Source organism: Crocodylus siamensis, chromosome 1 (assembly GCF_052110815.1).
Source record: "Crocodylus siamensis isolate JL-2025a chromosome 1, ASM5211081v1, whole genome shotgun sequence".
Taxonomy (NCBI): Eukaryota; Metazoa; Chordata; order Crocodylia; family Crocodylidae; genus Crocodylus; species Crocodylus siamensis.
The window spans coordinates 111,512,382-111,528,494 of record NC_143395.1 but is presented as its reverse complement, the minus strand read 5'-3'; positions in this window follow the sequence as shown (position 1 = coordinate 111,528,494).

The following is a 16,113-nucleotide window of genomic DNA, read 5'->3' as shown; positions in this document are numbered from 1 at the left end:
TCCATTTACACTGCTCTGTACATGACTTCCACAGCATCAGATGAAGTGAGCTCCAGCTCATAAAGCTCCAGATAGATTTATTTAGTCTATAAAGTGCAAATCTACCCTGCCTTCTGCTTATGTTTGGTACCTAAGATATTTCATAGGAAAGCATAGCAATGTGTTAATAAATGATGGCTTGGTCAGGGGATAAATAGTAGATCATGGCCAAAGGCTCAGCGCAGTTTTGTAAAGAGCAGAATTGATGGACTAAAGTTTTACAAACAAAAATATAAATTAACACAGGAGACATTAACCCAGTAGGATTGGTGAAGCCATTCCAATATGGCTGTCCTGAAGGGAAAGGAGGAAGTACATAGCTTCCTTAGAGTAGTGGGTTAGGTAGACAAATCTACTACCAAACCCAGAAACCTGGGAGTGCTACTGTGCAAAGATGGGCATGAGATATAAAAGATTTATTGCTATTAACAAAAGGGCCCTCCCACAATTATGCTTGATGCAACCATATTACTCCCAATTGCCTGGAGGGCAATAAACAGAAGCAAGCTTTAACTTCTAGGTAACTAATAAACAGTATTCAAGTACTTAAGAAGTATTTTTACAGATGTGGTAACAGCACTCCAGAGCTGAGCAAGGAAGAGTAATGTATATATGAAGATAATAAGGTTATTGATAAGCTTAAAATTTTATAAGTGCATAAATGCTTTGAAGGTTGGGATCTAGATTGCTCTATGGATTGTCTGAAACCCTTGTGGTTGATAAAGCTTTGGCGGAATAAATAGCACTGGAGACATAGCAATGAGCAAGGGATATTAGAATATGCAATTTGATTTTGTATAAATATAAAAAAATGAAAGTAATATCAAAATATCCACTTTAGAAAAAGACATTGCTGAACTAGCAAATATAAGAACTAGTAAAGATCCAAGGGTTGTAAACATTATTTCATGGGAATCTAGATTCTATCCCCTCCCCCCCCACCATTAATATAGAGGTAGAAGTAGTTATCCAGTCTGATGTCAGACAAAAGACAGGGCAGGATAGCACCTTGGGCTAGGTACAGGCATTCAATTTGTCAGCCAGTCAGTGTGCAAATAAAGCATTATGGACAGACAGACAGACAGACTTAGGCTTCTATAATATTAGAATTCTTAACAGCCACTGAGAGCTTGTATCCATGACATAGAATTAAGACTGTATGGCAGATTTTGAAAAGTAGGCTTTGCACAGATACCTGTAGTCATTTTTTTTTCTCTGATCATTGCTATGAACAGTGTACTGTTTGCTTCCCCTCCACACAATGGGGGCTGTTTATCTATAAAAGTGGGTGCATCTACCCAAGATGCTTCTAGCGCAAAAGACTAATTTTACTGTGCAGTTGCACAGCAGGTAAAACCTGTACTAATGTGCAAATGCTCAGTAGAATTAGTCTACTGTGCATTAGTGTCACCAAAAAAGCATGCACCAGTGCTAATGGGCAGTAGTGCCGATTATGATGCATTAAGGTAATACCTGTAATTACAGGTATTAAATGGAATGTGGCATAATTATAGTGCATGCCACATGTAGATGCATGCAGTGATGCTCAACTGGGGTGTCACAGCAACCAGGGATGCTCTGAGATCCTTGTAAAGGTACTGTGAGGTGATGTATGATACTAGCTCTATTACCATGAAAGCTCTGTAAACTGCGAAGCTATTTACATATGATTCATAAGATGGTCCCAGGGATTTCAAACAGATTGCAGTGTTGAAAACATTTCTGACCTATTGTGTTGCAATTGCTCTATTGTTTTTCCATAATCACAAAACGAATGAAACCCATCAGAAAATGCCAGTCCTTAGTTATCTTGAGTCTAAAAAGATTGAGAATTAATGGTCTATAATTTATTACATGCTTTGGGATACTTTGAGATAGTAAGTGTTATGTTTGTCAAAATAAATGTAAACACCTCTGTAAATGTAACATTTTTTTCTTGCAGGAAAGGACAAAAGAATGCCCAGGGAAGCAAGAAAATAATAAAAGGTTAAAATATTAATGATAGCATATTACTGTACTGCAGAAAGGCCCCATACAGATTGAGACCCCGTTATGCAACCACAGATGAAAACACAGGTCCCTTTGGAGACCTTGCTTATTTTGCCCTTGCTAACTCATGCAAGAGAACAGAGTGGTGTAGAAAATGTTGTTTGTATTATATGAAAAAAATACATGCCAACAGACTGCAAATTCCAAAGCTGGTATTTCAGCCATTTGTAATCCACCAGTACTAGAAAGAATCTTAATAATTTGTTACAAAGCCATCATCTAATTAGTACCATTATCACCATTGTCAGCCATCTTTACTGTGAAGCGAAGACTTCAATAGTTATGAAGACTGTATTCATCACTGTATGAATTTCTTTAGTTCCACATTGTAGTGCACTGACAGGGCTATGCAGTGATTCTTTAACTGCCCCTGCATATACTGTATTTTCTTCTGGCAAGAGACACGTTTTGTTTCTTCCACCAATGCTACATTTCTTTGATAAATAGTAAAAATATATGACAATTTAGCAGTAAATCCCTCATTAAATAACAAATGCAAATAGCAAATTAATAATGGTAGTATTATTTTTGGTAATACCAGTAATAAAGATATTTGGTGATTAAATAAATAGCTAAACAATTATATTAATGATTACATTTTAGAGGACACAGAAAATGAATAGTATTTGTCACTCTTAGCAAACTCTTGACTTTAGACTGAGCTCTGTGTGTGGGTGGTGCATAAACCTGAGTAAACTTTAGAGGCAAGGCAGGACATGATTTGCAATCTGATGTTGAACCATATCACTGACAAATTACAACTCTCCATACGCAAGCTAGCAAGAAGAAGAATGTAGTGTCAAGAGTTCAGCCCACTCCCCATCCTCTCTGCTCACCTGCTCTGGGGAGGGGAGGGAGGAGAGGGTAGCATGCAATGCCTATTGATCCAGCATACAGAATCAAGGCATGAGTCACTACCAGTTATTATGCCTCTGCTATTTGATTCAGATTCAGCAGATTCAAATGCCAGAGATTTGATTTGGAGATCCAAATGGTTTTTCCGATTCAATTCGGCCAAATCGCTTCAGAAGATTCGGACCCAATTCAGAGATTTGGCCATAGAGTATAATAGGGAAACAATGAAATATCTATAACTTTGTTGTCTTTTGGCTGATTCAGACGAAACTTGCGTGGATGGTAGCCTCTGCTGAGAGCATGACATGTGCCAAGGTTCAGGAAGATAGATGTAGGGGTTTCTGGGAAACTGCACCTCAAAATCCTGAAAGCAAAACTCATGCCATGTGTGTGTGTTAAACCACAGTGGGGTGAAAACTGCAGGCATGCTAGCCCCTGCTGAGACCACAAAGCCTGCTAACTGTCAAGGAGATAGGTGCAGGGGTTCTGGGGCTCTGCACCTCTAGCTGCTGACAGGCAAAACTCGTGTCATGGGTGCTTGTACAACTGTCTCTGTCTTGGGACATGGTTGGGGGGGAGCCCAAAACTACTGCAGGCCTGGATGCTAGGCCCTGCTGTGGCCATGAAGCCTGCCAGCTGTAAAGGAGATAAGTGCATCTGGGGGTCCCTGCACCCCTAGCTGTTGACAGACAAAACTCATGACATGGGTGCTTGTGCAACTGACTGTTTCTGTCTTCGGGCAGAAGCAGTTCCCGGCTCTGTATTGATATTTTCCTCTCCTTAGTCTGTAGTTTTGTAGGTGTTAATACTTGCTCATTATCTAGTAGCTAGCTACTGTGTATTGAGCTGGCCCCCAAGTGAATCATGATTGATTGGTAACATGGTAGCTTAGCATTCAGGCCTGCAGTAGTCCCTGCCCCCCTCCCTCCCCCATGCCCCAAGAGAGACAGTTTCACAAGCACCCATGACATGAGTTTTGCCTGTCAGCAGCTAGAGGTGTAGGACCCCAGAACCAGAAGTCCATGCACCTATTTACTTGACAGCTAGCAGACTTTGTGACCTCAGCAGGGGCTAGCAGGCCTGCAGATTTCACCCTGCTGTGCCTTAACACACACACTGTCACCCATGTCATGAGTTTTGCTTGTCTGCAGCTTCAGGTGCAGTTCCCCCCAAATCCATGCACCTATCTCCTTGAAACTTGGCAGGCTTTGTGGCCTCACCAGGGGCTACCATCCCCGCAGTTTTGACCCCACTGTGGCTTAATACACACGCATGACCTGAGTTTTGCTTTTAAGAATTTGGGGTGGTTTCCCCCAAACCCCTGCACCTATCTCCTTGAAACTTGGTATGCACCATGCTTTCAGCATAGGCTACTATCCCTGGAAGTTTGATCTGAATCAGCCAAAAGACAACAAAAGTATAGATATTTAATTGATTCCCTATTATATCCTGTGGTTGAATCTCTGAATAGATTTTGAAAGCCTAAAACTTCCAGTGATTCTATTTGGATTCATAGATTTGGCCTCTGAATCATCCAGATAACCTCTGAATCTGAATCATGATCCAAAGCTTTGCACAGCCCTACCAGTTATTTAGAGGCGCAAGAAGTTTTCTTACTCCTTTTCTTCATCAACATATGCATGGAGCTTAAGTCACAATTAATATGTTTCAAAGTAGTTGAAAAGAATAAGCTTCATCTCCCTAGCTTCCAAAAAGGAGTTGTCTGTAATGTGATCTGTACAGGTTATATCTTATTTCCTTTCAGTGCTTCAGTTACTGGTAATCAGTACAGTTCTCAGATGATGTGTAGAATAGCAGTTTAAGAGATTACAGTAAGATATAATGTTAAACTCTTACTTTAATTGTTTTTTTCTCCAATTGAAAGAGAAAGTGCATTCTCACTTACACAAGAGAAATAGCAGAATGTGCAGTGATGTACAGTGGCATGTAGGGACACACACACACACACACACACACACACACACACGTCAAATATATAAAAAACTGGCCAGTGTCACAAACTTTGATAAGAGTTGTGGGTGGATAAAACCCTGCAATTTCAGCTGGGAGAGATTGGCTCAAATATCTTTTCCTGCCACAGTTAACTTTGTACCTACCTCCCACTGAGTTCTAGTAATCAAACAAACTCAAAAAATGCAGAGTGAGATGCAGCCAAAATGCAATCCCAACTTTAAACCACAAATCAGCTTGAGCTTTTTTCAAAGTTCAGGGTAGGTTCACTGGGTTTTCAATCTCAATCTAGCCCAAGTTTCAGATCCAAAGATTCTGTTTCATGAAAGTAACCACAGGATACAATGGAAAAGAAAGTTGAAATAAAAAGATGCAAGAAAAAAGTACATGTCAGCATCTGATAAGATCCAAGAAATAATCCCTTTCCCCAATCTAAACTCTATTGCACATAGGAGCACATAGTTTAGCCCAGGGGTTTTCAACCTTTCCAATCAGCATACAGCCAGCAGCTGGATGTAGAGCAGTGGACTCCTGGTAGTCAGATGCACAGGAGTGGGCAGGGTGGGAGGAAGGGTTGGCATGTGGCCAAACGCAGAGCTGGGTGGATGGCAGCACGCTGCCGGATGTGAGCTTCCCATGCCTCCACATCCGGCTGGGTGGGTGGCACTTGCATGGTAGCACAGGATGATGCATGGTGCTCTCTGTCCCCACCTGCCCATGAGTACCCCCTTAGGGCCTTCTCAGGTAACCCCAAGGGCATGCATAACCCCTGGTCTAGTCAATGGAGATGCAGTAGTCAAACTCTCTGTAGTGATGTTCATGTCCATGCTGAGCCTCTATGGAGAGTAAGTTTTTTCCACCTTCTTTAGTGACTCTTCTGACTCGTTTGAAAAGCACTGTGGATGGCTTAGAATAAGAGATAAATCATCAGCTGCCATCAGTCAAGCTGTGTTACTGGCTCTTTGAAGCTGTTGGAGGGTATAAGAATACGTGTATCCAAGATGAAAGATAAAGGGAAAAAGGGGTCTAAACAATATAAATTATAGCACGGAATAGACAGGAAACCAGTCTCCAGCAAAAGTCTAGATAATAAAAGTGCTTGAACCAAAATTTATATGAGATCAGTTCCTAAGCAAATCTTGGCAGTTAATATTCAGATTTGGCAAGAGCCATGATGATACAAAAAAAAAAAAGAAAATAAAAAAAAATTTGCTCCCCTATATTAAATATGCACAAAGAGTATGTATTGCATGTGCCTTTGTACACCACATGCACATGTGCTATCCAGCTGGTAAATTGCAATTATCCTGCCCTTCGGGGTTTTTTTTTTTTTGCCTAAACTGAGCCTACTAATTGATCTCAGACTATTTCTAACACCCTAGCCTCCGAGCACTGCCATTTCCTTCTCTCTCCCATCCATGCCACATCAAAGCAGTAGGAGTTATATACACTTCTGTAACTAGAGGCATAGGTAGTATGCAATAGCTTGTAATCTATTCTTGAAATCCAGTTTATCTAACAATGGGTACTAGACAGCACCAGACAGAATTTTCATCACATAGTCCAGTTGGTCTTTGAGTTTTGCTATGTCCCGTGTAAAAATGTAAATTAATGGCACCTTAAAGCTACTGCTCCTGACTAGATGTGGTGTTGTACTGTTCTTAGTGCAACACTGCATAGATCATATTTAGAAGATCACCTTTCCACCATCAATACCGGAAACTTTTCTTTCCTTTTTTTTATTAAAATAATATAGCAAAAACTGGCATGATAACAGGAGGCTGTCTTATATGGCCTATTAATACTACTTATTAGCACAACCAGCCTATTGATCAGTACAATGCACCTAAGATGGAAAAACAGAAGTTTGTCCACAGTATGGAAATGTGTGCACACACTCCCAGCCCAATAGCAGAATAGTCCCAGTAGCCTTTGCTGGGACCTCAGAAATGGCCACTGGCCTCAGAAATGGTTTCCCTGTGACATACCAAGGCCTAAAATCTTCAACAATGATGACGCTTCAAATCCATTGAATTGAATGGTTTAACAGTCCAATCTTTGGGTTCACCTTCTTTTGCACATCATGAAGTTGAATCTGGGGCCTCAGTAGCAATCTCAGAATTTAATAGAATTGCATGTGCAGTCAGAGGCAGAATTTAACCCATAACTCTATCCATATGTATAAGCATGCATCACCTGTTTGGGTGAATAAGCAAAATATTGACCAGCTTTTCATATTATCTTTTTAACAAAGTGTCTATAAAATGCTATGCTTTGCTCTAATTTTTACCGATTATAAAATACCGGCCCATTACTATTGCACATACTAGTGGAAGGGCTGCGATTTCTTTTACACTACTTTATTTGTCTGGTAAGTATGACTGGGCTATAGAAATGAATAACGTGGCTGCAAACATGCAATAGCCTGCTCGTAGGCTCAACCCCTGCCAGCCGGGGCTGCTTTGACCTGGCTCCAACTGGAAGAGAAAGCAGTGTATGCTGGGATGCCAGAGGAAGATTCAGCAGCTCCATTCAATTGGAGAGCTATAGAAGCATTCATTCAGAGGCAACTTTATTCTCAAGTAACATGATTGAAATTTCTTCCATACCCACTGTGTTTTCTCTGGTTGAAGTGCTATGAACACCTGCACATGTAGTGTTTCCACTAGATGGAAAATGTAACAGTTGATACATAAAACTTGTAGTACCCATATACTCTTCCCAACAAATGATCAACATACTAAGATATTCAATAATTCAATCTCTCTCTTTTAAAAAGAGATTTAAAGTACAATAGTAGAGTTAGCTATGTCTTCTATCCTTAAACAACATTTGTATGCAACTCTCTGTCTGGTTATGTCTGGGAAGCCGATTACTCCCTGGGTAGCTCTACAGAGTTCAACAGTGTCACATCAAAAATAAATTTGTTTCTCTCTCAGCGCAACATGTTGTTGTTTTGAAATTTCAAACTTCTGGTTTCAATTATTTCTAGAGAGAGAAAAATTTTTCACACTGAAAAATATAATTCTGTGGATATTTAACATAATTACTGCACATCTTCATTTTATTAAAAGCTCACTTGGAAGAAAAATAAATGAATTGGCCAATAACATATCTAACAGAAAGCATACCATAAGTAAGCAAAAAGGAAGGAAAGCCCACAATTTGCTGTGAAAAAAATGAAAAAGAAAGAAAAAAGGCCAGGGACATATTTGGTTGGAGAGACTGAATAGGAAACTAACAGGTATATTTCTTAGAAAAAATACAGAACAATGTGGGTAAGATGCAAGTAGTTGGATTATTTTGCAACTTTTGCCCTTATTTCAGAACCTGGGTTTAGTTTCCTTTCCCCATCTATCTTCCTTCAAAACATTTCTGTGTGGAGCATGCTTTCCAAAATAATATCTTGTTATTGTACATTATCCAGAGCTTGGCTGGAAAACAGGATGGCTATGAAGATCTTTTCATCAATAAAGGCTTTTTAATGCCACTCAGTATTTTCTTCCTTTACTGAGTTTAAGAACTCCTAGCAGTAAAATTAACTGTGTTTCCCTTTAGGTCTTTTTTCCCCTTTCCCTTTAATGGAACTGAATCTTGTTATAGAAATGAGTAAGAATGACAACAATAATACTTCCACAGAAGCAGAATTAACTTTACATGATAAGATAGGATGACTGTTTTCCTTGACAGCAAAGCTTGGCAAGATCATTTGCTCCATAATAAGATATCTCTGAGCAATTTCAGATACACGTAAGAAATGAAGTTCTGGTTTTCCAGAAAATATGGTGGAGTTTAAATCACTTGGGAATCATTATAACATGTTATTTATTACACAGCATTTGCTAGCAGAAAATATTCATGAAACAAAAAAACCCAGAGGCCTCTAAAGATATATGGGAAATTAGAGCCTGAATAGTACAAGAGGTCGAAGCACATTAGCTCTGGCCCCAATGGGCTCTTTGTCACTGATACAGGTATATTTAATTATGTATCAAGTAATCTGTCTCTTGTAAAAGCTTTACAATCCGCTCCTTCAAACACTTATGCACACGAATACTCCCACTGAACTCAACAAAAGCATTCATATAGGTAGAGTTACTCACATGAGTAAGTGTTTGCAGAATGGAGGCCAAATTTTGTAGAGCCTCTACTATCAGATAGCTGGCAAGATGAAGTGATTATGAATAGCTTCATACCCGTGTTACAGATACAACTTTCTTAACATATACATGAAAATAAAAGAATGCATCCAAGATTTATTTGGCCACTTTCTACGTCTGGGGAGCCTGAAATAAATCAGGTGCATTTAGGCCTACACGTTACAGAAAACAGAAAATTGTTACAAAACTAGGTTAAATTATTTAATATATGAGATTATTTCTATAACGCCTTATACAAGTACATATTCTTGTATTTTGATCTGCAAACTGACTTGCAAATACTGTGGGGCAGACTCTATTCCACCTATGATACAAACAAATGAACTTAAAGGTCCTGGCAGAGGCAGATCCCTGGTTATTGGGATCTGATCATTTTTTTTCCCAGATCCCAGAAATTGTGTGACCTGCCATGCCCACCTGGAATCCAAGAAAAAAAAAGATCAGGTTCAGACTGCAGGACTGCTGGCATGTGGGGAGCCCAGAATGGAGGACTATGTCCCTGGATCCCAGCCTCCCTGAACACTTGGACCTTCAAAGAACAGTGATAAATGTAACACCAGGGGACTGGTTGCTGACACCAGGACACCTTTTCAACTGGCTGGTGCATAGGGAACCTGGCATCAGGAAACTAATTGCCGATTGGTGAGGTCATATTTGGAGTACTGTGTCCAGTTTTGGAAGCCCTAGTACAGAAAGGATGTGGACAACTTGGAAAGAGTTCAGTGGAGGGCAATGAAAATGGTTAGGGGACTGGGACATGTGACCGGTGAAGAGAAACCAAGGGAACTGGACTTTAGTTTAGAGAAAAGAAGACTGAATGTGTTTCCAAAGAGGATGGAGGTAGACTGTTATCAGTGGTGGCAGATGACAAAAAAGAAGAAATGGTCTCAGGATGCAGCAAGGGAAGTTTAAGTTAAATATTAAAAAAACCTCTCACTAGGAGGGTAGTAAAGCACTGGAACAGGCTACCCAGGGAGGTTGTGAACTCTCCATACTTGGAGGTTTTGAAGGCACAGCTACACAAAGCCTTAATTAGGATGATCTAGTTGAGGATGTTCCTGCCTTGAGCAGGGGTTTGACTAGTTGGCCTCCTGAGGTCCCTTCCAACCCTCATTTTTTATGATTCTACCAGGGGGCTCCCATGTGCCTGGACCTTTAAAGGTGCATCTAGCAGCTGAATCTGCATCCAGCCTTAAAACTTGTAGGAACATTTTCCATCAGTTGTTGAGTTCATTGCCTCTTTTTAGGATTAAGGCTCCCCCTGTGATTTCTGCCAAAACATGAATAAAACATTTTTTTTTGGCATTTGATTCAATCTGAAAATAGTTAAATCCTCAGCAAATATAAGATCCCATATTGTGCGCATGCGGCAGGCAAGAAGAACGCAGGCCATAAATGGTGGGTTAAGCAAAGATGTATTTGAATTACAGGTTGCTGGAACCAGCAAGCTTTGTCTTCATTAAACATGTAGCAACAATGCCTAAAGATATTCTTGTGAGTACATGAAAAAAACTATTCTCAAATTATTAACTAAGTTTAGGCATTTACTCCAATAAATTCACATGCTAAAAATCTTTGAAACGACGTATTGCCAAAGAGCACAATTTTTTAGAAAGATTGATTATAACATACTCAAAGTATATACAGTACTTCTTACTGTCATGCAATATGCCAACATTTAAGAATCAGTAAATATTTCTCAACAGAACTTTTGGTATAGTAAGCAAATAAAACTCCATTTTACCATGTGATAATCATGGCAAGGAAAAATTAAGGAACTAGTCCAAAGTTACCCACACCAGTATCAGAACTAGCTTGAAATGAGTCTTGATATCCAGGCCTGTATGTCATCCAGTAAAGCATAATAGTTCACTGTCTTTAGTAAGACCTGTATTTAGTTCTCATGAGAGTTATGACTTCTGCTAGAGAAACAAAGCTTTTATGAAGCTTTTATGTTTCTCAGGGAAGGAGGTAACAAACTTGTTACTGGTAGCAGCAAAAAGGACCACAGGATGGGTAATGGAAATAAAATCTTCTCTGTAACTAGGGCCCCTTGCAGACATTATTTCCATCACACTATAGGACACTAGAAACCACCAAGTGAACTTTTAGATGTCTTTCAAATGTTAAACTCTTCCACTTCGAAAAATACTATATCCAGAAAATGTTACAGGACAGTGCTCTCTCATAGAATTTAAGATCTCAAAACTTAAATGCTATGCATAGACTGCAGTGAAGCACAGAGATACCCACACTGATTTTAAAAGGGCACTTGGGTACTGGAAACTGTTTATCTGCAGCAGCATGGAGATCCACACAGGCTAATTTACTCTGCCAAGAAATTAAGTAAATTAGTTTGCATGGAGCTGCAGGGACCGCCCTCCATCTGCCAAGAAATTAAGTAAATTAGTTTGCATGAAGCTGCAGGGACCACCCTCCACCCAGGCAATGCCAGCTGGGGTCTGGGCCCAAGGGGGGTGGTTAAATCACCCATCCCCTGGCTAGTCCTCTTCCCCTCCCTGAGTACAGAGCTATCCTGCCCTGCTAAACTTACTAAAAGTTACTGCTGGCTGCAACTGTGAACTACAAATCCCAGAGGCACCTGGAAGCAAGAGGAGGAAGTGATGAGTAACCCTGCAGAGTCCTGCTGCTGTGATTCTGGACCGCAAATCCCAGAGACCTCAGGGGCAGTAGGAAGAGGAAGCAAATGCACAGCTCATTCTGGCTACATGCCAGATAGCTGTGCCGTAGAGCCCCCCAGCTTCTGGCCTGAGCCACTGCAGGCATGTGGCTGCATTTCCTGAATCAAAAATGAATGCATGTCCAATTGTTTCTCAATTTAACCTCTGCAGTTTAGACTAACCTGCTAAGATTGAATCAATTCAGTCTCAGGCTCTTTGACTGGAGTACTGGAATCAATCTGTGCTATACTTACACCCTACATTGCTGTTTGGAGTATATATACATAACAAATAATTCATAAATGTCTCTACATTTCACTTTTTCAGATTATGGAAAATTTGAGGTCTTCCTCATTTTCAGTCCGTCATATATCACACCCCAGATCTGGGGCGGGGGCTAGCTAAGCTCTTACTTCCACTAGGGTTAAAATCTAGAGCTCTTTCTGCAAAATAGAAAAGGCATATAGCTGCCACAGGACTCCTGATGCTTTAAGGAGAGAAGAACCTCACTGTGCCTACTCTTACCCTGGTCCAGCAGGTAAAGCTAGGCAGAGACTTCCACATCTTCCCAGTTTAACCCAAAGCTGGCCTTCACTCATCCTTGCTAGCACATTGATTAGAAAGGCATAGAACTAAGACAGGGAAAAATGCTGTAGGCAAAAAAGCTCAAGTCCAGAAAAGCATCATTCTAGGTTTATGTAGCAGTTTGAGAAGAACTGTATATTATGCAGCCATTTGTCCAAGCTGCATAATACGTTATCTTTTTCCCAGATTTTAATATGTTAAGTTTGATTTATATTTTGTGCAGCAAATCTAGACAAGGATCAGAATGTCTATCAGCTCTGCCCCTACTCCAAGTTCTACTGCTTTCCAGCACTCTCAACAATTCATCCACTTGCTATTAGTTTTAAACTTTACTGATCTTCTACTCCTCTCCTCTCTCACTTTCCTATACTAAAGATAGTATATTGTTAGTTTCTTCTCTCCTGTAACACGCCCTTACTTTTAACTCTATTGTCCATCTCTTGGTTCTCTCCCAAATTAGCTGCAACTTTGCCCACCAATCTTACATTTCCTTTAAGTCTATCCAAAATATTTTCTTCTTTTGACATTCCAGTCAGGTTTCTCCCCAATTGTAAACCTTTCAGCATCATTCCATTACCTTTGCCTTCAGTGCAAGCTTTCCCTCCTTATCCAGGTTCAGCACAAGCACTCCATAAATCTGCCCCTACAAAAAACCCGTCATGTGTTGCCCTATTTCCTGTTATTTAAACATGCCTTCTACTTACTTCTTACTATTTTTGTGCCTTCTTCCATGCTGTATCTGTGCTTGGAAGTCACTTGCTTCCATTAACCACACAGCTGCCATTCTAATGTACCACACCCTGCCTGTCTACTCCCCACTGGGTTACAAAGCCTCCAATCTCTCCTTTGACCCTTTTTATAGTTTTCTTCATCACTCTGAAATAAACCAAGCTCTTAGTTCCTCACCAAAAAGTATATGGGGGTTCAGAACCGTCTTTATACAAGGCAACCCTTCCCCAATGCTCCTGTAACATTTCAGTGGCATTAAAGTGAGAAAAAGCCTTTTATTGTTGGCAATGAAACTATCAGGATGTTAAGGGATTCTTTCATGTTTGCTTGAATCTCTGTGGCACTTCCATCTTTTCCTTAGCTACAATTAAAAGCTTGTGGTTTGAAAAGTGGTAATTAAAAGGGATACACACATCTATGCCACCCACAGAGCTAGAACACAAACTCAAGGATAACAAATGAAGAACATGCAGTTGCTATTTTGAGCATGTCAATCAGAGAAGACTTTTTTTTTTGTGAACCAGGCCTTCTCATGCTTTAATCATCAGAACCTACTATGATTCTAAAAGTGAAGGGCAAAAACACCTTTTTAAAAAAAAAAAAAGAAAGGAAGAAGTGGTCAGAAAAAGATTTACAACTTAAAACCTCACTTTTCATGTCACTACACAATGAGAACTACATAATAATGGAAAGGAAATTCCCTTTTCAGTTTGTGTGTTCACATCCTGCTCTTTGGAAAATGCAATGTATAATCATGGAACTAAGTTCATATTTACTGCTTATGTGGGAAAATGAGGAATATTAGGGATGAAATGAAACACTACGCAATTAAATCCTCAGTTCTGACACTGTTAAATGGTTCATTTCTATTTATGAGTTTCAACCTTATAAACAACCTTTGTTCAATAGTATCTAACCAATGATATATCACCTCCAATTTTACCAATACTTGAAACAGGAAATTATTGCCATGACTCTTGGTTGGCTGGTATTTTTAATTAAAACCATTGAATTTTAAAGTATATTGCCATTTACTATACATTGTTTGCCATATATGAATATCAGTCTTGCACAACAGAATAACCTTCTCAGCAGGTAATTTTTATAAGTAGAAATTAAAATGGGGACAGTTGCTTACCCTGAATCTTGTGATATAAAAAACAGATAAGCCTGACCCTATGAAATTCCACTTAATATTGGACATTCTTGAAGAATTTAATCAGCTAGAAAAATTACAGCAGTTCTAACAGGCTTTCTGGAGAACAGATATATTCTTTCAAAATAGTGTAACTTTTCAAAGATTCCCACTGTGCCACAGGGACGTCTTCACGCTTTCTATAGAACACTTGACACATTTTGCCAGCAGGACACGGAAGTTCAAAGGGGTAGAAATATAAAAAAGAGAAAAAACTCAGTTGTACAAAAAGTAACTATAAATACAACATTTAATTAAAAGTATTAATAGCAAAATCAAACATGGGATGTACAAATCACAACCTGGGGGCAGGGTGGTTGGCTTTGTTTTAAAACACCATAATGTGTTTTAACTTTACAGACTAAGCAGAGTAAGGCTTGGCTGGCTTGTGAAACAGAAGTCTTCAATAAGGAAAAAACACAGATCGTTGCAGGCAATAATGAATGACTCAGCAGATGGTACTCCATTTTAACTTACTATTAAATTAATTTTCAGAAAAAAAGTTAGAGAAAACTGTGGGTGGAGATAATTAGGGTAATTATATTTTGCCTATCTAAATTCTCCTTGCATTTCCAGCCATCTTCCCTTCTCAAACTATTGCAAAACATTGGTTTGAATTTTGAAAGAGATGCTTCACACATCTAATCCTGGAAATGGAAATATTTCAGTAGATCTGCAGTGCTTTTGCTTTATGAATGATTTGCAAAATGCTTCTACAGTGATTTGGATGAGCAGCTTTCAGTACAGAAGTGTATTAAGTCACATAGCAAAATAGTTGTGCAAATTCAAATACCCATTTTAAAGCTTCCTTTTTCTCTTGGCTGAACATAACTGCACCAAATGCTTGCTTCAGTTATACAGTATAACCTCATAAATCAGGCATGCTCAGGACCAAGTGTTGCCAGATATTTGAAAATGTTGGATTTTTGAAACCGGAGCAGCAGCCGGTCGCGGAGCGGGGGAGAAGGGAAGTAGCAGCTGGTCCCGAAGCAGTGGCTGCACATGCAACAGTGGCGTGGGGTGGTGCATGGTGACAGCAGTTGCTGTGTGCAAACTTCCCCTTCCACGTCCGGGGGGTGGGGGAGACTGGCAGCTGGTCCCGGAGCAGTGCCGAATTTTTGAGATCCAGATTTATGAAGTTATACTGTATTCCCATAATGCATACTACTTCCTGATATCAATTGGAGCAGTTTACCAAATTTGGATGTCTTTAGGGCAGGGTCCATGCAGCATATAAGGATCACAGTACACAACAGGATGCAGTACAAGGACAAACGCAGAATGCTGCACCTAGGGCGCAAAAATATCCAGCACACTTACTGGCTGGGAAGTGACCCTATTAGTAGCACAGAAGCAGAAAGGGATTTCAGAGTCATAGTCGACTCCAACATGAACACGAGTCGTCAGTGTGACGAAATCATCAGCAAAGCTAACCACACGTTATCATGCATCAGCAGATGCATGACAAATTGATCCAAGGAGGTGATACCTCCCCTCTATGTGGCATTGGTCAGACCGCAGTTGGAGTACTGCGTCCAGTTTTGGATTCCGTACTTTCAGCAGGATGTTGATAGACTCGAGAGGGTCCAGAGGAGGGCCACTCCTATGGTTAAGGGCTTAGAGGACAAGCCCTATGAGGAGAGACTGAGAGACCTGGACTTCTTCAGCCTCTGCAAGAGAAGGTTGAGGTGATCTTGCAGCCACCTACAAATTCATTAGAGGGATGCAGCAAGGGACCGAAGATGCTCTGATCACCAGGGCGCCTCCTGGGGTAACAAGGAACAATGGTCAGAAACTGACAGAGAGCAGATTTAAGCTAGATATCAGGAAAAACTTCTTCATTGTAAGG